This window comes from Muntiacus reevesi, chromosome 8, assembly GCF_963930625.1.
Source record: "Muntiacus reevesi chromosome 8, mMunRee1.1, whole genome shotgun sequence".
Classification (NCBI taxonomy): Eukaryota; Metazoa; Chordata; class Mammalia; order Artiodactyla; family Cervidae; genus Muntiacus; species Muntiacus reevesi.
Window position 1 is genome coordinate 46924521 of NC_089256.1, and position 21642 is coordinate 46946162.

Consider the following 21642-nt stretch of genomic DNA (forward strand, 5'->3'; position numbering starts at 1 on the left):
CATGCAGAACAAACTGAACTCAGAATTAATCATACAAACTCCATTTAATTGGGCTTTGCAAGAATTGCAGCTAGATCTTGTAGGATCCATTCAAAACCAGAGACAGAGATGGGTCTCTGATCCACCAAACAACAACACTAGAAGATGCCAACCTTGCGCAGGCAGGGTGCTCTCTCACTCACTGTCTGGGCTCTTGTTGCTTTTGGCAGGAGTATCCTCCCTGTCCTGTAGAGCTCCAGGCCCACAGAGATCCCATGCAGAATCCAGGCAAGCAGTCTTCATCTTTCCCCCGGAAGTCTTAGCCCTGTTGGCTCAGCATCAGCCATCTGGACTGGCTCCCGTGCCACCTGGAATATTCAGAGACCAGCTCCAGTTCACAATCTTAGCTTCTTACTCTGACTTCCTGACCATGTGTTCTCAAATTGCCAAGTTGCGCAATTTAAGTCGGAGAAGGCTGTTTCTGGAGGCCATTTGTAAATTCAACAAGCTTCCCTGAGGGTCTTTTATATTTCAGAAACTAACCGCATTCTTAAAATACTGAAACCTAATAAAAATTACTAACATGCCATTTATTGAATGAAGCAACAGTTAGAACTGGACATGGAACAACAGACTGGCTCCAAATCAGGAAAGGAGTATGCCAAGGCTATATATTGTCACCCTGCTTATTTAACTTATATGCAGAGTACCTCATGAGAAATGCCAGCCTGGATGAAACACAAGTTGGAATCAAGATTGCAGGGAGAAATATCAATAACCTCAGATATGCAGATGACACCACCCTTATGGCAGAAAGCAAAGAAAAACTAAAGAGCCTCTTGATGAAAGTGAAAGAGAAGAGTGAAAAAGTTGACTTAAAGCTCAACATTCAGAAAACTAAGATTATGGCATCCGGTCCCATCACTTCATGACAAATAGATGGGAAAACAATGGAAACAGTGACAGACTTTATTTTGGGGGGCTCCAAAATCACTGCAGATGGTGACTGTAGCCATGAAATTAAAAGACGCTTGCTCCTTGGAAGAAATGCTATGACAAACCTAGACAGAATATTAAAAAGCAGAGACATTACTTTGCCAACAAAGGTCTGTCTAGTCAAAGCTATGGTTTTTCCAACAGTCATGTGTGGATGTCAGAGTTGGACTATAAAGAAAGCTGAGTGCCAAAGAATTGATGCTTTTGAACTATGGTGTTGGAGAAGACTCTTGAGAGTCTCTTGGCCTGCAAGGAGATCAAACCAGTCAGTCCTAAAGGAAATCAGTCCTGAATAGTCACTGGAAGGACTGATGCTGAAGCTGAAACTCCAATACTTTGGCCACCTGATGCAAAGAGCTGACTCATGAAAAGACCCTGATGTTGGGAAAGACTGAAGGCAGGAGGAGAAGAGAACGACAAAGGTTGAGGTGGTTGGATGGCATCATCGACTCTATGAACATGAGTTTGAGTAAGCTCCGGGAGTTGGTGATGGGCAGGGAAGCCTGGTGTACTGTAGTCCATGGGGTCACAAAGAGTCGGACACAAGTGAGGGACTGAACCGAACCGAAGTATGTGTCAGGTAATGTGCTAGTTGCCTTCGATCCACTGTCTAATTTAATTCAGGGAGGTTGGCATTGTTCTTATCTTACAGGTGAGAAAAATGAGGCACAGAAATGAAGTAACTTGCTTGAGCTCCCATGATTAGTGAGCTGCAGAGGTGGCTTAAGTTTTGAGAGTAGGCACTCTGATCCTGATGCTTGGTGATTCTCCCTGCCTCGCTTAATCTGTTTCTCTTCTCTAGCTTTATGACTCTTATTCACATCACCTTTACCACTTAGATTCAATAGATTTAGACTAATTGGATTTTGCATATTTCATGGACTTTTAGGGACCAGGATTGATGTGACAGGCTTTCAAAACCATGACACTAAACCAAAAAGGCAGAGTTCAGGTTGGGTTTAATAATATCCCCTTCCAGCACCTCTTGCTTCCCTCCTCCCTTGTTTATTCCCCCTTCCCTAACTCATCCTCCCTTTTCTAAAAATCTGCCTCCCAATGTACTCAATCAGGTACCCCATAGGTTCCCCAACTCAACCACAAATGAAACTCACAACCCTTCCTGACTTCTCTGCCAAAGCTTTACACTGAGCTGCCTGGCACTCAGGTTGAAACCTCAGAGTCATCAGCATGACAGGGTAACAAAGCACAGCGGATAAAAATAGAAGCTCTGGGTTCAAATTCTGGATCTAACTGTACCAGCTGCAGGACCTGTGAACAAGTTACTTAATCTAGCTCTGTCTCAGTTTCTTCATCTGCAAAATGGGGAAAAAACACTACCTAACAAAAAAGAAAGTGTTTTGCCTCAAATGCAGCAGGAACAGCTGGATATTCATTAGTGGAAAAATAATTTTGACCCCTCCTGCTTTATATGGAGTGGAGAAGGCAATGGCACCCCACTCCAGTACTCTTGCCTGGAAAATCCCATGAATGGAGGAGCCTGGAAGGCTGCAGTCCATGGGGTCTCGAAGAGTCAGACATGAATGAGCGACTTCACTTTCACTCTTCACTTTCATGCATTGGAGAAGGAAATGGAAACCCACTCCAGTGTTCTCGCCTGGAGAATCCCAGGGACAGGGGAGCCTGGTGGACTGCCATCTATGGGGTCGCACAGAGTCGGACATGACTGAAGCAACTTAGCAGCAGCTTTATATGGTCTGGAGGAAGAAATGGCAACTCACTGCAGTATTCTTGCCTGGATAATCCTATGGACAGAGAAGCATGGCAGGCTACAGTCCATGGAGTTACAAAGAGTAGGACACGACTGAGCATACAAACACACACACACTTCATATGGCACACAAAAATTAATTTAAGATGGATGACAGATCTAAACATAGAAATTAAAGCTAGAAAGCTTCTAGAAGAAAATATAAGAGATGATCTTTGTAATAAGGGAGTCAGAAAAGTTTCTTAGGACATGGGAAAAAAAAACTTTGCAAAGAAAATGATAAGTTAGATCTCAAAATTTAAAACAGAAAACACTGTTAAGAAAATGAATAGGGGAATTTCCTAAAGGTCCAGTGTTTAGGACTCCATGTTCCTAATGCAGGGGCCATGGATTTGATCTCTGCTGAGGGAATTAAGATCCTGCATGCCACACAGCACAACCAAAAAAAGGAAAATGAATAGGCAAACCAAAATTAGGGAAAAGTTTTGCAAATCACATACCTGACAAGTAAGTAGTACTCAGTATTCAGAATAAATAAAGAATTCCTAAAACTCAATAATAAAATGACAAAAAACATAATTTTTTTAAATGGACAAAATAGTTGAATAACTTGAATAACACTTCAGAAACAAAGACATAGAATCGTCAAAAAGCACATGAAAAAATTCTTAGTATCATTAACCATTAGGGAAGTGTAAATTACAACCATTTTGGGATGCTGCTACATATTCACCAGAATGGCTAAAATTTAAAGTCTGATAATGCTGGGGGCTGGAGCTGACAGATAATGACATTCCTTAAAGATTATAACTGGTACATCCCTTTAAAAATTTATCCAATTTATAATACCTTCAATTATTCAATGTTCAACAAACAATGTATTGATTGCCTAGATGTGACCATCACTATTTAGTATTGGATAAAAATCTCTGCCCTCCACAAGCTTACCACCTAGTGGAGAAACAGACAGTATGTGAGACAAGAAAAGAATATGTAAACCACATTGCATATGGGCTAAGAATAAGGAGGCGAAAACAAAGCCAGGACAGGGGCCATGAAACATCAGGGGTGGAGTCAATGATGTGGAGAAGGTGGCCAGGAAAAGGCCAGGAGAAGGTGACTCAAATAAAGTCCTGTTGGAAAGGCCTGGATGCAAAATACCAGGTCCTGATAGCTGTCCCCATTAAGCACCCTTCCGGTGTCAGCTGCTCACACCCCCATCAGCTAGACAGACCTCACAACAATCCTCAGGGTCAAGGAGCTTCTCTAAAATGTCAACTCGGGGACCTCCTCAGTGGTCCAGTGGTTAAGGCTCTGAGCTTTCACTGCCGAGGGTGTGGGTTTGATCTCTGGTCAAGGAACTAACATGCCACGTGGTACAACCAAAATTAAAAAAAATAAATGAACAAGATGTCAAGTCTCAAACAAGAATTACAAGATGCCAGAGTAGGAAGGGCCCGCAGAAGCCATCCAGTCTCACCCCTTCACCTTTCAGTGGAGAAACAGAAGCCATGGTGTTCCAGCTGGCCTAAGAGTTGACCTGAGATCTGCATGTCTGCTCAGTCCTGAGCTCCTCCTCCTATTCTCCACTCAACACTGGAAAATCACTTTCCCTTGGTAACTAAGCCCTTTCTCCCTTGGTTGCATCTCCCCAGCCACTTGTGCCTGATCTCTACATCTGTCACTAACATAGTCCAGGACCAGTCCTCAGGGTGGCAGGTAGGTAGGGGGTCCAAGATTAGAAACAGCACCACCCTGAAACAGCTGCCAGCACTCCCACCAATGGCATTACCACTGTCTACAACACCATTAAGCCCCCTCCACAACACAGTCAGTGATACAGAAAATGGACATTTTCTACTTTTCCTTCTTAACTACTCTGTTGTGGGTTGAACTGGGTCCTCCAAAAAGTCATGCTGAAATCCTACCCCTGCCCTCCCCGTGCAACCTGTGAATACAACCTTATTTGGAAATAGAGTCTTTGCAAGTTATGATGAATACATGTGGAAGTAGGGTGGGCCCTAATCAAATGGCTGATGTCCTTACAAGAAGAAAGAAAATTGGACACATACCCAACATAGAGAAACACAGAAGAGATGGCCATACAAAGATGGAGGCAGAGATTGGAGGGATGCATGCACAAGTCAAGGAAGACCAATGGCTTGCCAGCAAACCATCAGATGCTGAGACAAGGAAGGACACTTCCTAGAGCCTTCAGAGGGAGCATGGCTCTGTCGACACCTTGATTTCAGGCTTCCAGCCTCTACATCACTTGGTCGACAAAGGTCCATATAGTCAAAGCTATGGTTTTTCCGATAGTCATGTACAGATATGAGAGTTGGACCATAAAGAAGGCTGAGCATTGAAGAATTGATGCTTTCAAACTGTGGTGCTGGAGAAGACTGTTGAGAGTCCCTTGGAATGCAAGGAGATCAAAGTCAATCCTAAAGGAAATCAGTCCTGAACAGTCATTGAAAGGACTGATGCTGAAGGTGAAGCTCCACTACTTTGGCTACCCGACACGAAGAGTGGACTCACTGGAAAAGACCCTGATGATGGGAAATGTTAAAGGCAGGAGGAGAAGGGGATGACAGAGGATGAGATGGTTGGATGGCATCACTGACTCAATGGACATGAGTCTGAGCAAACTCTAGGAGATAGTGAAGGACAGGGAAGCCTGGCGCACTTGGCTTGGGGTCTATGGGGTCACAAAGAATCAGACACAACTGAGCAACTGAATAACATCAACAAGCCTCTAGGATATGAAAGAATAAGTTTCTGTTGTTCTAAGCCACCCAGTGTGTGATGCATTGTTTACAGCAACCCTAAGAAACTAGTAACTCCCTCACATATAAAAAGTCTGAAGGCATTCATGGTTCCCATACACAGGCTTTCTCCCTACAATTTCAGGAAAGGCCCTCAGAAGCAGTTCCCACCTCCCCCAACACCACTCCTCACCCATCCTATCTACCAACAATGCACATGCTAAGTCTGCCCAGGGAGCCTGCAGGTGAGAGGCCAGCCACTACTAGGGTTTAGGGTACAGTTTGCTGAACCCCTTGTCTATGTCTGGCTGTGGGCACAACCTGTTTTATACGGTTTGGCTCCAAACAGTCTAGAATCTGTTGGCCTTTATTAACAATGACTGATGGTCCCTCTAACAGGCTGAGAGAGAGGTCACAGGCAAGTACCATCCACAGGAGACAGATCACTCTCATGGGTCCAATAGTGGCCTGTTAATCGGGAAATTGTTCAAGTAATAGGCTCTTGGGTGATACAGAAAAAAAGCCAAAAAAGAGGATCATACCTTTCAACCTGGTAATGCTGTTCTTGGAATATAATCCAAGGAAATGACACAGAAAAAAAAAAAGCCACTTGGACAAAGATATTTATAGCAGTGTTACTCAGAATTGTGGACTAAAAACTGGAAAGTTAATTGCAAAACAGTTTAAAGAGAGTATCATAATAATACCTAACATTTCCTGAGCCCTTACTATATGGCAGGCAACACGCCAAGTGTTTTGGTTGGATTATTTCATTTCATCCTCACAGAAATTTTATGACAAAGCTGTATCATCCTTATTTTAGAGCTAAAGCTATTCAAGGTCACACAACTAGGAAGTGGCAAGTAACCACTATTTTTTGCCCTCTGCTTAAAATAGTGACTTTACTATGGCCATGTGAAACTGGGCAAGTTCTTTTTAACTTCCCTGAGCCTTGGATCCTCAACTATAAAACAGAAATAAGAATAATAAGACTTATTATTAATTAGTCTAATAAGTCTAAATAGCTTAATAGGTCTAATATTATTAATAATAAGAATAATAAGACATCATATGACTGATAAAAATTAAATGCAAACTGTGTGAAACATTAAGTAAACTATAAAACATTATCCAAATGAAAAGTACTTATAGCCACTCAATGATAACTGAATATCTTATGTGGTGGGGTCCAACTGTAGTCTATTTTGCATGCCAAGTTGAACAGTTAGAATTTTATCTTTCATGCAGTAAAGGTTAACATTGTTTTTTAACCAGGGATATTACAAGCATATCTGTGTTTTAATGTTGTCTTAAAGTACAATAATAGAAAATCATCTCAGGATGATAAAACTGGAACTTTATTTAATTTCCAATCCTCAACAAACTTTATGAGCTCTCTCATAAAAACCCTGGTTGGATTCCTCCAGAGGGTGGGCAGAATGGGCCTGGAAGCAGCAGTTTCCTTAATTCACTGACTTGCTGCAGGAAATATAGGGGCCTCATCCCCTAAGAGCCGGACCCAGGGCTCTAGAATGCCAGCAAAGGAAAGCAGAGACCCTGGAGCACACAGAGTGGGAATGTCCTGACGGCACTTCGGGGGGACTCTCCTCACCCCTCCCTTAGCCCATGGAGCAGTAAGGATGGAACAAATGTGCTATGCCCCCAGTGAGGGCCTTCACATGTATAATGGGGGAGGGGTGAGGCTATGACTGTCACCACACCTAGAGGCAATTATGTGATTGGTTCCACTAACCAGGGTCTGGCGCAATCCCAGGATCCTGTTCCCATCCCAGTGAACCAGACTCAGTAAGATAAAAGCACCAAACAACCCAAGGCCTCACCGACACCAGGGAGTCAGCCCCTCCCTGCCCCAGAGCAAATTCAGAGACTCAGCCCCTTCAGGAAAAAAATATCTGAGTTGGGAGAAAGTGACCAATAGCCCCTCTCCATACCCTAGACTTCTAATGGATTTTCCCATCATGTCTGAAACCTGCTTTGCATTTCTCTATAGACTTGCCCACCACTTCTCACTTAGTATCCTTCAGAGTGCCCTCTCATCTCTAAGGAGAGGGTTGACATATTTAATGTAACCCTAGCAACAATGCTGGGAGGTTGTGAGCATCTTCATTATAGAAATGAGTGAAGGTAAGTTCAGGCCAGCTAAATAATTTCCCAGGCTCATCCATCTAGCAATTTGTTGAGGTGGGATTCAATCCCAGGTCTGCGGAGCTGCAAAGCCCAAACCCTTCCCGTCAACCACACACACCCACTGTCCCAATCAATGAGAAGCAGCTGAGATGGAATCTGTGTATCACCTGTACAGAACCTGTCTGGTGCCATGGCACAATGTGGTCAGTGCACAGCTGCCCAGAGACACAATGGTCAGCCATGCTCATGTTCAGTAGGCAGACTGCCCCACCCCTCCTGCTCTGACTCTCCCACACACCTGCAAACCCCTCAGGGAAAGGGGACCAGGGCCCTTGAAAGGAGCTAGTCAAGCCCTTTCAGAACACCAGCACTGGGGCTGGCATCTGGATGCCTGAATTCTTGTGCCAACCACAACTCTCAGGAAAAGGAGAGAGTAATTAGAAAGCAGTTCCCCACAGACCAAACTTAAGTCATGTTTCCAAAATAGCCTCGGAAATGAAAGATCAGCCTGTGCCTGCAGTGACAGCACTTGGACCCAACTCCTCCACACAACCCCCATTTCCTCTAGGCCCCTGAGAGACCCATAAGGCAAGGTCAGCAGAGGTACCATGAACATATACAGTTCTTCCCACACAGCCACAACATTTACTGACCACCACTTGACGCTTGATGGGAGATAAGAAGTGACATTACTGTGGCCCTGCTCCTGAGAAGCTCGAGCTCAGTGACAAGCTAAGAAACAAAGACAGAGACAGGTGCAGACCAGATGCTCTAAACTAAGTGAAGTTTATCTTGGGAATGCAAGGCTGGTTCAATATTTAAAAATCAATCAATGTAATTCACCACATTAACAGACTATAGCAGGGCTGGGCAAACTACGTCCCACAGGCCGGATCCAGCCTATTGTCTATTTTTGTAAATAAACTTTTACTGAAACACAGCCATGACCATTCATTAACATATTATCTATGGCTGCTTTCATGCTACCAATAAAAAAAAAAAAGGAAGAGTTGAATACTTGCGACATAGTATAGCCTGCTAAGTTGAAAATTTTTACTATTGGCTCTTTTCAGAAAAATTTTGTTGACCCTCGCTTGAAATAACTGGGAAGAACGCCCTTTCACCATAAAACTATAGCAACTCCTACTCCCTCTACTCTGTTCTACAGACCAGGTTGGAAAGCAGATGTGAACACTAGGGTCCCAGACTCTCTGGGCTAGACGGCCAGGCTATTGCCTTCCACAAGGAAAGTAGTCCAAGGTATGACTTCTGCTCCTCCCTCACACTGGTCCAACTTTCAGGCAGAAGCCCCAGGGCTCTCTGGAGAATCAACTTAGGTAATTAATTAATTTATTTGGCTACATCAGATCTTGGTTGCAGGCTCTCTCGTTGAATACCACACTGTTTTGATTATGAAATATTTCAAAATCATCTTATTGGCTTCTGCATAAAAACCTACTGGAGGTTTTGTTAGTATTGTATTGAATCTATAGATCCATTCTTCCTTTTCAGAATTGTTTTGACTATTCTAGATCCTCTGGAAAAGAACTAAGTTGAAAGATTCACACTCAGTTCAGTTCAGTTGCTCGGTTGTGTCTGATTCTTTGTGGCCTCATGGACTACAGCACACCAGGCTTCTGTGTCCATCACCAACTCCTGGAGCTTGCTCAAACTCATATCATCAAGTCAGCGATGTCATCCAACCATCTCTTCCTCTGTCGGCCTCTTCTCCTCCTGCCTTTGATCTTTCTCGGCATCAGAGTCTTTTCCAATGAGTCAACTCTTTGCATCAGGTGGCCAAAGTATTGGAGTTTCAGCTTCAGCATCAGTCCTTCCAATGAATATTCAGGACTGATTTCCTTTAGGATGCACTGGTTTGATCTCCTTGCAGGCCAAGAGACTCTCAAGAGTCTTCTCCAACACCACAGTTCAAAAGCACCAATTCTTTGGCACTCAGCTTTCTTTATAGTCCAACTCTGACATCCACACTGGAAAAACCATAGCTTTGTCTAGATGGACCTTTGTCGGCAAAGTAATGTCTCTGCTTTTTAATATTCTGTCTAGGTTTGTCATAGCATTTCTTTCAAGGAGCAAGCGTCTTTTAATTTCATGGCTACAGTCACCATCTGCAGTGATTTTGGAGTCCCCCAAAATAAAGTCTGTCACTGTTTCCATTGTTTCCCCATCTATTTGCCATGAAGTGATGGGACCAGATGCCATGATTTTAGTTTTTTGAATGTTGAGTTTTTTTTTTTTTTTTTTTTATTAGTTGGAGGCTAATTACTTCACAACATTTCAGTGGGTTTTGTCATACATTGACATGAATCAGCCATGGAGTTACACGTATTCCCCATCCCGATCCCCCCTCCCGAATGTTGAGTTTTAAGCCAACTTTTTCACTCTTCTCTTTCACTTTCATTAAAAGGCTCTTTAGTTCTTCTTTGCTTTCTGCCATAAGGGTGGTGATATCTGAGTATCTGAGGTTATTGATATTTCTCCCATCAAAACATAAAGCTACAATAATCAAGACAGTGCAGTATTCAACTAGAGAGTCTGCATGTCGCAACTACTAATCCCACATGCTCTGGAGCCCACATGTCACAACTAGAGAGCCCACACACCACAACTTCTATACCACAAGTAGAGATCCATGCACTACAATGAAAAATCCCACATGACTCAACAAAGATCCCCTGTGCCACAAGTAAGAATTGTGGCACAACCAAATTAATTAATTAATTAATTTTAAAAAAGACAGTGCAGTATTGCTGAAAGGATATGCACATAAACCAATGGAACAGAATAGTCAGAAACAGATCCACACATACATTCTCAATTGATTTCCAACAAAGATACAAAGGTAATTCAAGAGGGAAAGGATAATCTTTTATAACAATAGTGTTGGAGTAATTGAATGTTTGTATACAAAAAAGAACCTTCATCTATACCTTACACCATGTGAAAAAAAACTCAAAATGGATTAGACCTAAATGTAAAACTTAAAACTATAAACATCTTAAAGAAAGTATTGGAGATACATTTTTTTTCTTTCTTCTATACCACCCAGCAATCCCTTCCTAGATTTTCATTTCACTTGTGTAAATATCTATGTTGACATAAAAACATGTATACAAATAATCAGACTGAATTATTCACTATCACCCCAGACTGGAAACAGCTCAAATATCCCTCAACTGGCAAATAGAGAACACATACAATAACATAACACTCAGCAGCAAAAAGGAATGATCTACTGGTCTACCCAACAACTAGAGAACCCTCCAAGACACTGCACTAAATGCAAGAAGGTAAACTTAATATGCCACATACCATAAGCTATCCTGAGAGAGGCACAGTCATAGGTACAGAAATCAGATCAGCGATTCCTACTTAAGGTCTTCAGGTGGTAGACGAGTTGACCAGGAAAGTGCACAAGGCAATTTTTACAAGTGAGGGAAATATTCTGTATCTTGATTATGGTAATACTTACAAAACTATGTTTGTCAAAACTCAAAGTTGTACACTAAAATAACTGAATTTTACTGTATGAAAAATTAGAAAAATTTAGAAAAATCATACTTTGTTTTTTCTAATGTGAAAAAAAATGTCTTAAAAAAGATTCCATAATGATGTAACATTGGAAAGAAAAGTTATTGTGCAACTAAAACAATGCCTACCACTTGTCAAGCAATGGAATCAAAAGGCAATAGAAACTGCTACATTTATCAAAATAAAGCAGACTTTTCAAAGGTAGGGAAAGTCGGTGTTACTAATTCATGTGCAACATGTGATGAGTTGGGTACTGAATAATAATTGTTTCAAAGCTTCCAGTTAACTTTCAGAAAAAGATACTTAACTTTTAGCAATGTTATTTTCTTATAGAAAAACCAGAACTAAAAGTATAACCTAAAGGAAATGTAGATAAAACCCTGGTATACTTTAATATTTCTCAGAATTATTCTGTTGATCCTAAAGGGGCTGAAGATGTCAAAATTGTGGGCACACACAGAATCAGCCAAGGAAAGCAGAAAGTTAATAGTTCTATCTCACTTATCACCATAAATGTTAAAAAAAAAAAAAAAAGAAATCCAATAAAGCATTAGAAAATCAAAGCCAAAAGGTGTTTTTAAAAAACTATATATCATAACCAAGTATTTACCAAAGAATTTATCTTAAGAATTCAAGGATGGCATGACATTAAAAAATAATGAGCACAGATGATCAAAAATGGCATTTTATCTTGAAGTCTTGTATAACTCTGATAGAAAAACACAATTCAGAAGGATCTGAATACTTTGATTATGATAATACTGAAGAAATACAGTATGATTAAAACCACATTGAAACGTAGTCTAAAATTGTTTATATTAAAGGAAGTGTTTTCTCCCCCAAGAATCTAGAAAGTGATGTAAATCTTATAGCCTACGGTAACTTGAAATCAAGAAAATATGAGAATGTTATCTCTTTTCATTATACAACTATTACCTTTTTTTTTCTCTTCAACTAGCTGAATTGCTTTCTGCTAATTTTTGTTTTTGTTTTTTACAATAAAAAATAGGTTTACTGGAATGTTTTTAGTTATAACTGAAGGCAGCAACATTTACAACATTTAGTTTTCATTACATCTATAAACATGTGAACATTGCTTGCAAAGCAATTGCTAGTATGAGAAGAATCTTCCAAATATCGATGGAATGGTTACACACATCTGTCAGCATAATGATTTGGTATTCTGCAGAGGCTCCCTGACCACCAGCCTGATCCCCACCTCGATGCAATAAAAAACTGGAAATAGAACTGCCATATGACCCAGCAATCCCACTCCTGGGCATACACACTGAGGAAACCAGATCTGAAAGAGACACGTGCACCCCAATGTTCATCGCAGCACTGTTTATAATAGCCAGGACATGGAAGCAACCTAGATGCCCATCAGCAGACGAATGGATAAGGAAGCTATGGTACATATACACAATGGAATATTACTCAGCCATTAAAAAGAATTCATTTGAATCAGTTCTAATGAGATGGATGAAACTGGAGACCATTATACAGAGTGAAGTAAGCCAGAAAGATTAACACCAATACAGTATACTAATGCATATATATGGAATTTAAAAAGATGGTAATGATAACCCTATATGCAAAATAGAAAAAGAGACACAGATATACAGAACAGTTTTGGACTCTGTGGGAGAAGGCGAGGGTGAGATGATCTGAGAGAATAGCATTGAAACAAGTATACTATCAAGGGTGAAACAGATCACAAGCCCAGGTTGGATGCATGAGACAAGTGCTCAGGACTGGTGCACTGGGAAGATCCAGAGGGATGGGATGGGGAGGGAGGTGGGAGGGGGGATCATGTAAAACCATGGCTGATTCACGTCAATGTATGGCAAAAACCACTGCAATATTGTAAAGTAATTAGCCTCCAGCTAATAAAAATAAATGAAAAAAAAAGAATCTATAAAAAATAAATAAATAAATAAATTCATGTCCTTATGCCATTAAAATAACAGTACGAAATATCCTTATCAGTGTATATACAGTGTATATATCAGTGTATATACAACAGTGAATTGGCAAGTATCTAGTTTCAAATTAGACCCTTGGAATATGGCAAAATCAAGGCTAGTTATCTTTGCCTCAAACATAATTATTAAAAGCAACATTTTGTTGGAAGGAAGGGAGATAATTGGATATTCTCAATGCTCCAGTTTGAAGTGATACTTGCCTCTTAATTTCTTGAAAAAGAAGCTTTGAAAGTTATATACATGGGTTTCATTTAAATTATGCAGCAACCTTTTATTATTATTGTCCCAGATTTTGTTTAATGAAGATCTGTCATCAAATCAAGTACGGTATTTCACAACTATAAGAATGATAATCACTAACAAAAGAATAATAGCAACCAAAGCCATGATGGCTTTTATTTTGCATCCGCACCACCACGTTTGCCTTTGAAGTTGTTTGGATCTGTTGCTAAAAGCAGCTGCATTATCCAATAAGCTTTCTGACTTGTCCTGTAGTTCATCTAGTCTCTCCCCTCTTTCTATTACCTTTGTAATATTTTCTTGCATGACATCAATGACTTCATCCACCTGATTCTGAACATGCTTAATTTTATCATTTCTAGGTCCAAATCTTGGTCCAGATGGTCCTCTTAGAAAAAAGTCCTCTTCTTCGTCTGAATCATCTTCTAAAATATTTCTCATTTCACTTTTCACAGAACCTGTGACATCATCATCATTTAGGTGGCACCTGAACTTGGGAGGCATCTTTTTAATGAGGTGCTCTTCCACTTCCCAGCAGGATAAATCTTTACCACCTCAGTCTCCCAGGGAGCTCCCATGGAGGGCGGTGCTGGACTGGCAGGGGAAGGAGTGGGAATCGGAAGAAGAGAGCGGGGAGGAGCGATTTCTACTAATTTTGAAGACTCCTTCCTAATACACAAATCAAAGAAATAATTACCTAGTAAAACAGCATTGAAGATTGATTCTCAATTCTGGCTGACACTGTAAACACCTGGGGAGCTCTGTAAAAACAGATTCCCTGACCCCACCCAAGTCTAGGCTAGGGACTGGGAGGCATGGTTTATTTTGCCAACAAAGCTCCCAAAGGAATTTTGTTATTAGTGGGTTCTGAAAGACTGCTATTAGGAAATAAAAGCTTCAGGCATGTCTTCTCCTTGAAATTTTTTCAAGGTAGTTGTAAATATAAAAATTTTAGCATAAATAAAACTAAACATGTAAACTTTTTATAATAATGTATGACTTGTCACCATCAAAAGAATTTATAGGGACCAATTCAAGGTCCCTACAGAAGTTCAAACGAGGAAAAGAACTTGAAGCTGAAGTGAAGCTCACGAGATCAAAGGCAGTCTCCATTTTGGGACAGTGTCTGACATGTATTAGGAACTTAATCATTCCTTGAACAAATATTTAAGGATAGAAGAACTTGTCAATCAAAGAGGAAAGTGACGAATATTCCAGGAGAGGATAAACTCACATAGGCAGAGAGACAGGAAAGTGCAAACTGGGTTTAGGGACAAGAAGTTAACAAGTTCCATTGCCTTGGAGGTCGGATTACAGAGGCCCTTGCACTTCAGGTTAAGGGTGTCCTGTGAGAAGCAGGGAGCCATGGAGGGTTTCTGAAGATGGAGTGACATAGCCAGATTGGGCTTTAAGATTAACAAAGCAGTCAAGTGTAAAATGTATTTGTGCCACAGTTAATAGTCCAAGTGTGAGCTAGTGAAGGTCTGGTCACGAGCAATAGCAATATGAAAGTAAAACCCAGGGATTCTCTCTGCCTGGGATAACCAGTGGAAGGGGGAACCACAGGAGGAAGGGCTGAGCTGCTGTGGTGATGCTTCTGCAACCAGCTTGTGCCTGGTTGAGGTGGCTGCCCAGTCACAACATAAAGCCTGAACTCCCTAAAACACTTCAGTTGATATGCTATGGGATAAAATCAGTAGTATCTACATTAACTGTCTTATGCCCAGCACGAGGCCCTACTGTGAATGTGAAGACCAGCTTCCGTAGTACTAAGAGGCAAGTTACAGGCGCACTGAAACAGCCTGTTGTCTTCTCTTGAACATGTCCACTTCCACAACGTTACCAGCCAAGTGACTATGGAAATGCTCTGTTGACACTAAAACAAAAATGTGGAATGAGAACTTAACCTGAATAAGGAGGAACAGTAGGGACAGGTCCATTTTAGGCAAGTTCTCTGAGTGGGCTGAGTACTCGACAGGAAACATGCAGAGTTCAGGAGAAAAATAGAACAGTAATGCCTAACCAGAAAGAAGACATTTTGGAGAAGTGAGGCAAATGAGGGGAAAGTACCTTCTCCTGGAGCAGCAGAGGGGAGATGCCTGAGGATCTTTCTTGAACACTCCAACTCACCCACCAGTCAGGCCTTAAGCACAGACAACCAGGCACCGTGGCATGTCAGATACTAAGACTACTTACTGGACTAAGAGCAAGGACGTGGAGATAAACCATGGCCGTTGCCCTCAGGAGCTCGTGACCTAGTGTGACACCACACCTTATGACTCCATGGCAAGTAAAGGTTACCAAGCACTGTTCATCCGCCCACAGGTTCCTCAGGCAAGCAGAGAAAAGGGCCCCTCTCCAGTTACAAATGTGCTTGCAGAGACCTGGACAGCACTGGAGCTGTGCCAAACAGCTCCAAACCATAGCCTCTTCCGGGTTTTTCACATAGCCTCCACCTAGTCCATCCCAGGCAAAGGAGAAGAGTCTTTCCTTCCAGGGTCAGTGGAGACTGGCAAGAGCTTCCATGTTCAGTTCATGGGGTGAAAATTCCTGTGAAGGATGGTGCATTCCAGAGTCAAGGCAGGTCCAGAATACAGTGTCAGCCCCAGGTGCCAACTCTGGGTATTGGGTGGGATGGGGGCTGGGACTTCAGGAGTAAGGGTGTGCTGCGTGGGCAGACACAAGGTACTCTGGGGCCCTGGCAGCAGACATATGGCAGCGATGACAGAGTCAGGCCAGATAAAGAAGGAACCTGCTTCCCAGGGCACTCTCAGATTAAAGGAGACAGCCTTCAAAGACTCTGGGGAACCAGAAGGGACAGATGAGAGAACCAACTTGCATCCATTTCTCTGCCTGCAATGTAGAAAACCCAGGTTCGATTCCTGGGTTGGGAAGATCCTCTGGCGAAGGGAATTGCTACCCACTCCAGTGTTTTGGCCTGAAGAACTCCATGAATAGAGGAACTTGGCAGGCTACAGTCCATGGGGTCACAAAGTCAGAGATGATTGAGCAACTAACACTTTCACTTACACTCTGGTCAAAGTCAGGCCTTCTCACCCCATCACCGTCCTCCATCAGAGTGAAGAGGTAAGAACTCTGGCTATTTCCAGTTCTGCACCCAATGTCTTCACCTCCTAGACTAGGGTTTCCACCTCACTATGATGCAGCTGGCAGGTGGGCTGACAGAAATGAAACATGAGGAAAGAACACTGAGCCCTGGGAGCCCAAAAGTCTTTATGGGATGGGCTTTCACTCTGGCTGTAGATTTGCTTCTTATAATTTTTGACCCAGGATAAAGTGAAAACAAAATTGTTCCAGGAACATTCTGGGCAGCAGAGGGAAAACTCCCCCCAAATAACTCTCAGGACAAGCTGTTCTGCATGGTTGAGAGCTCATCACAGGGCCAAAGGTTCTTCACTAGGTTCTAACAAAGGAGGAGAGGAGAGCTTTTGGAGACAGCAAACAAGTATTCCCACCTTCTTCTCTCCAGGCCAGTAATCACCATCTCTCTTGCTCCCTGAAGAAAAGCTTTGAGGCCTTTGCTCATCACATCTTGCTACCCGAAATTTCTTGCTACCTGAAATTCTTCTAAATGAGTCTGAACCACAGAACTAAACCCTCTTTTCTAATTACATACTGCATTCATGTTCACTGTTTCCCCATAAAATCCAAAGTCCGTTGGGCATAGTACCTTCCTTGTATAATCCTCCACAGGGCTAGGTGGAGAGGAGGTCTGTCATTCATGCTTGTTGGCTGAGGTATAGGTCATTCCATAGACCTAGGAAACAGTATACAATATACAGAATAATAGCTATTCCTTCTTTCATATCTCTTTATATTCACACATTCACTTCATTTATATAAACACCCTCACTGACGAGGAAACTGCACTCAGCCCACAGATGTTAAATACCACACCCAAGAACAGCCAGCCAGTGAGTGAACAGGATGGCTCTGAACCCAAGCTTAACTCCAAAGAGCATACTCTACCCTCATGCTCCTCTCTCTCTGAAGGAGAACTGCTCTGCAGCAGAAATATCAATCTCTGAAAACAAAACAGATAAACAGCATCCTCAATGATGAAAGCTCAACTGTGAAGCATTTCGGTTCCTGAAAGATTATGAGAACTAACTCATAGAGTCCTGCATTCACAAATTAGCATCCATCCAATCTGGGGTCCCAGAGTCAGGGGAAGCAGGTGGAAATTAAGCAGCAGATCTGAAAGAAAAGGAGATCCTTTCCTCACCCCTTTTCTTTTGTTCTCCAGAGGGCTCTGTACTCAGGATCCAAAAGAAGAGGGGAGAAGAGAAAGGGGGACAAAAGCACCAACTGTAGGGGGAGGGGACAATATTGGGATATTCGAGAAGCCAGATCTATATGGAAATTCCCTCAGCTCCCTTGCGAGGTGTCCCTCACAAGCATTCCCCTCAGACACAAGGGACAGTGCGAGCCTCTGGAAGTCCAGCCTTAGCCCCACGAGCAGCAAGCAGGGAGGAATTCCTCCAGGCTCTCCTCCTGCCCCAGCCTGGTTTCACAAGGACCACGGCCCTGACAAGCAGGAGCATCTGACACGGCAGGAGGGCTACATCTGCAGCTGTAGTGACAGTCCTGAGGTCCGCCCACCTTCAGGCTGTAAGAACTACAAGTGCTCAACCTGCTGGCTTAAAGCAAATGGAGAAGTATGAAGCCAGAACTCAACAAACAGACAAGGGAATTCATCTGCAGAAGGGCACAGGTGGGCACAGGTGGGCAAGGTGAGTGGCTCACACAGCAGCCCCCAGTCCCGCACACTCGCCTTTCTGTTCTCGTGGAGCAGGAGGCTAGGGGAGCAGAAGGAAGGGGGCAGACATCACTTGGCATAGGAGCCTGTCCCAGTGCCATCTGCACTGCTCTCTGGATTCCCAGCCCCAGGCCACCACTTGTATGCTTTCCATACAAACGGTCCTACCTCATGCCCTCTGGGTATACTCCCTGGGGTTCAGAGGAGAAGGACACAATAGTCAGGTTGGGAAAGGATAACATCTTGTGTTGGGGAAGTTTACTTTCTAAGGGTTTTTCTCTAAAGTTCTCCACGATTACAGAAAGGATAGGACAGGAAGCTTATAAGAATGAACAATTTCCCAATCAGAGTATGTTGGCTTGAACTGAGGGAAGGGCAGTTAGGCTGCCAAGCGGCCCTGGTGTATATTTCCAGAACACCAAGAAGTGCTTTCAGAAAGATACTAAGTAAGAGTCCACATGTTCATTGGGTCTCTGAACCCCTACCGGGGCAGGGCTGCATTCTCAAATTGCCACCTCTTGAATCTCAAAAGACAAAGTGCCAATAAATCAACAGAAAACAGAACTAGTTCTGTTTCACAGACTCAGATTCACATTTTTGGGGGGAGTGGAGGATGTGTGTGAAGCAAAAGGTCAATCTTATGGATACTGAGGCCATGGTGATCCCAGAGCATTCACAATCTATTCCACTGAGGCTGGGGCAGACCGCCCTCCCCCAGCTACCATTAAAACCCCTCTCCCACCTTTGGTTCTGCAAGGGCCTCTCTCCTAACCCCAGCACCATCTGGGGCAGCCTCCTCTGACAATTTGTTCCAGTGGATTCCCCTGGAGCTGCCAACCAGAAGCTCCTGCCCTATGGTGAATGCACTTGTCTGTCTAAGGTCTGGGCAATAGGTGGGTCCACCTAATCTGACCAATTAGACCGGGAACATCCCCAGGACCTAGTCTGTTCTGTACATGTCCCCTAACCTCTGAGGAAATAGTCTCCTGAGAAGAGGGTCAGCAAACCTTATATAAAGAAAAAGTGCTCCAAGGCCCCAGCTCCCTCCTCCTCAGTTAGTTAGATACTACACAAAATAAACCAAATACACAAATCCTTTGCCACCTGGGGCAGTTTTTCAAGCTCATGCCTAGTAGTGCCTGAGGACCAGCATTTTTGTGCATCATGAGTGAGGGAACTGATATGCACATCCTGGTGAAAAGGCTCTTGTGCAAGGCCCCAGGGTACCCATTACCCAGTCCAGTAGCCAGCATCCAGCCACCCCACCCCCATCTGCCAGGACCCAGTGCCCAGGCTCCCACCTGCTCTGGCTGAAGGCTCTTAGCCCAGTCAGGATGGGAGACAAAAGGCCCACCTCACTCTGGGCCTTGAGAAGGAACATTCCATACCAGCCCAGGGCACCGTGGTGCCAGCAGCATCATCTTCCACATGGCTGCAGTATGCAGGGAAGGGAAAGAGACTAAGACAAGATCACCAAAGAGAAAACACAAGGGGGTTGAGAATTTAAGACAAAATAAAGAGATGGAGGGGAAGAGGAAAATAAAGTGAGGAGAAAACAAAACTATTTTGCTACAACCTGACATGTCTTTTAGGCAACCAGTAAGGTTACCAGAAGCACCTACCCTTACCCCTGTGCTTAGTTGCTCAGTCGTGTCTGTCTGTAACCCCGTGGATTGTAGCCCACCAGGCTCCTCTGTCTATGGGGATTCTCCAGGCAAGAATACTGGAGTGGATTGTCATGCCCTCCTCCAGAGGATCTTCCCAACCCAGGGATCCGAACCCAAGTGTCCCGCTTTACAAGTGGATTCTTTACCATCTGAGCCACCGGGCAAGCCCTTCCCCCAGAGACTTGGTTGGATCTGTGGATCCTCCACTCTTTAAAGGGTGAGGGGTTCCCTAAACAGTCCTCTCAAACCCACCATTTACAAATAACTTATTGACCAGCTGTGCATTTTGACAAACGACTGCACTAAAACAGGGAGGAACCCACAGCCCCAGGTGGAAAGGGGACACAGCATAGTCAGGCTGTGGGCTGGGTGGCAAGTGGGGATTTCACATACTCTGCTCTTTGCACTCAGGGAGAGGAGGGATGGTAGAAGCCAGTGACCGAGGCCTGGTACTATTCCCACTGCTTGAGTGTGCCCCCACTTCCCCCAGCTCCTTCCATTGCAATGGTTATTTTTACTCTTGCTAGGCCGCAAAGGAGCTGGGTCTTTCTACTTCAGGTTACTATCTAGAGGATGGGCCCTCAACAACAACAAATGCTTGAAAAACTCTCCCCACCAACCATCTTCACATCTGCAACACCACTCCTAGAAGTTCAGTCCTTTGGGTCTTGAGGAGTGTAAGTAGCCACAAGTTCCATGGAGGAGTTCTGCCTTAACCACTGACAGCTAACACCTGGGAATTAGTTTAGCCTAAACTTTCCAACCGCAATGATCTGAGAACAAGAGTCTTTCAACCATAAAACTGGTTGAAGACAAGCAGGCAGAACAGCGGGCGGGGGGCTTGAGTGAGGAACAGGGAGAGAGAGACTGCAACGCCTGGCGCCCCAATTTTGTCTGGGACTCCGGAGCTGCACCCATTACCCTATCTTCCAGGGCTCGCCTTTAGACAGGGAGGACTTTCACGTGGCACACCCGCCCCGCAGCTGTCGTTCCCCAGTCATCCTGCAAGGCGCTGGGGAGCTGGGAGAAGAGCCCACCTTTCTTCCTTGCAGGCTAGCGGCGATTTGCACCACTCAAATCAACGGTAACCCTTTCGGATGACGCCTATAGAGACAACGGCGTCACTGTCCCCAGGCACCTCACCTTCCAAAAGAAAACCGAGGCTGCTTGGAAGTGCTGGCTCGCCCCCTTATGCGTCCCCCCGCCCAACTCCTCGCCACACGCAGGAACCCCTCTCCAACAGTGGAGCATGGAGCAAGCTCCCGATCCAGGGTCCCGACCCCGCGACCCCCGCCCTCGAGGAGTGACTCCCAGGGGCCGCGCCGGGACAAAAGCGTGGGGCGGGCTCACTCACCCGCGCAGCGAAGGCAGCCCGGGAACCGAGGCACAGCGCTCGGCAGGGTCGTCTCGCGGGCGCACAGCGCGGGCTCAGCGCTCAAAGCGCCGCTGGCTGCCAACCCCGCGGCACTGGGAGCAGGAGAGGCGCGTCCGGGTCGGTGCAAGGGTGAGCCGCCCGGAGAGTGCGCGAGCAAGTGGGAGAGCCCCTCAGAGCCCAGCGCTCCGAGTCCGGATCCAAACTGCGGACTCGGACTCACACGCGCTGGTTTGCATGTCATTTGCATAGCGCACTGGGAATGGACCCGCGGCCCTTGCGCCACGCCCACCTGCCCTCCTCCCGGGGTCGCGAGCCGAGAATCCGGAGCGGAACCGGGCGCGGGACGCCGGTCCACTTAGCCCTTCCCTCGCCCCGCCCCACCTCCTTCTCGCACACCGGACTGGTGGCCTTCGGTGTGTTTTCTCGTGT

The 21642-nt window shown here is 44.3% G+C and overlaps 1 protein-coding gene and 1 pseudogene across 4 annotated transcripts in view; both read right to left on the minus strand.

Moving 5' to 3' along the window:
- Positions 1–21402, minus strand: part of MYLK (myosin light chain kinase) — a 284285-nt gene extending 262883 nt beyond the window's left edge. For 3 of the 4 annotated variants that reach the window (XM_065943432.1, XM_065943428.1, XM_065943429.1), the window contains exon 1: positions 21193–21402. The gene's annotated coding sequence lies outside the window, so the exon portion shown is untranslated. Of the gene's footprint in view, positions 1–152; positions 348–21192 lie in introns of all 4 variants that reach the window. The other variant, XM_065943430.1, reaches the window with a different exon arrangement.
- LOC136173610 (vesicle-associated membrane protein 4 pseudogene) lies at positions 13258–13895 on the minus strand (annotated as a pseudogene).
- Positions 21403–21642: the final 240 nt, after the last annotated feature.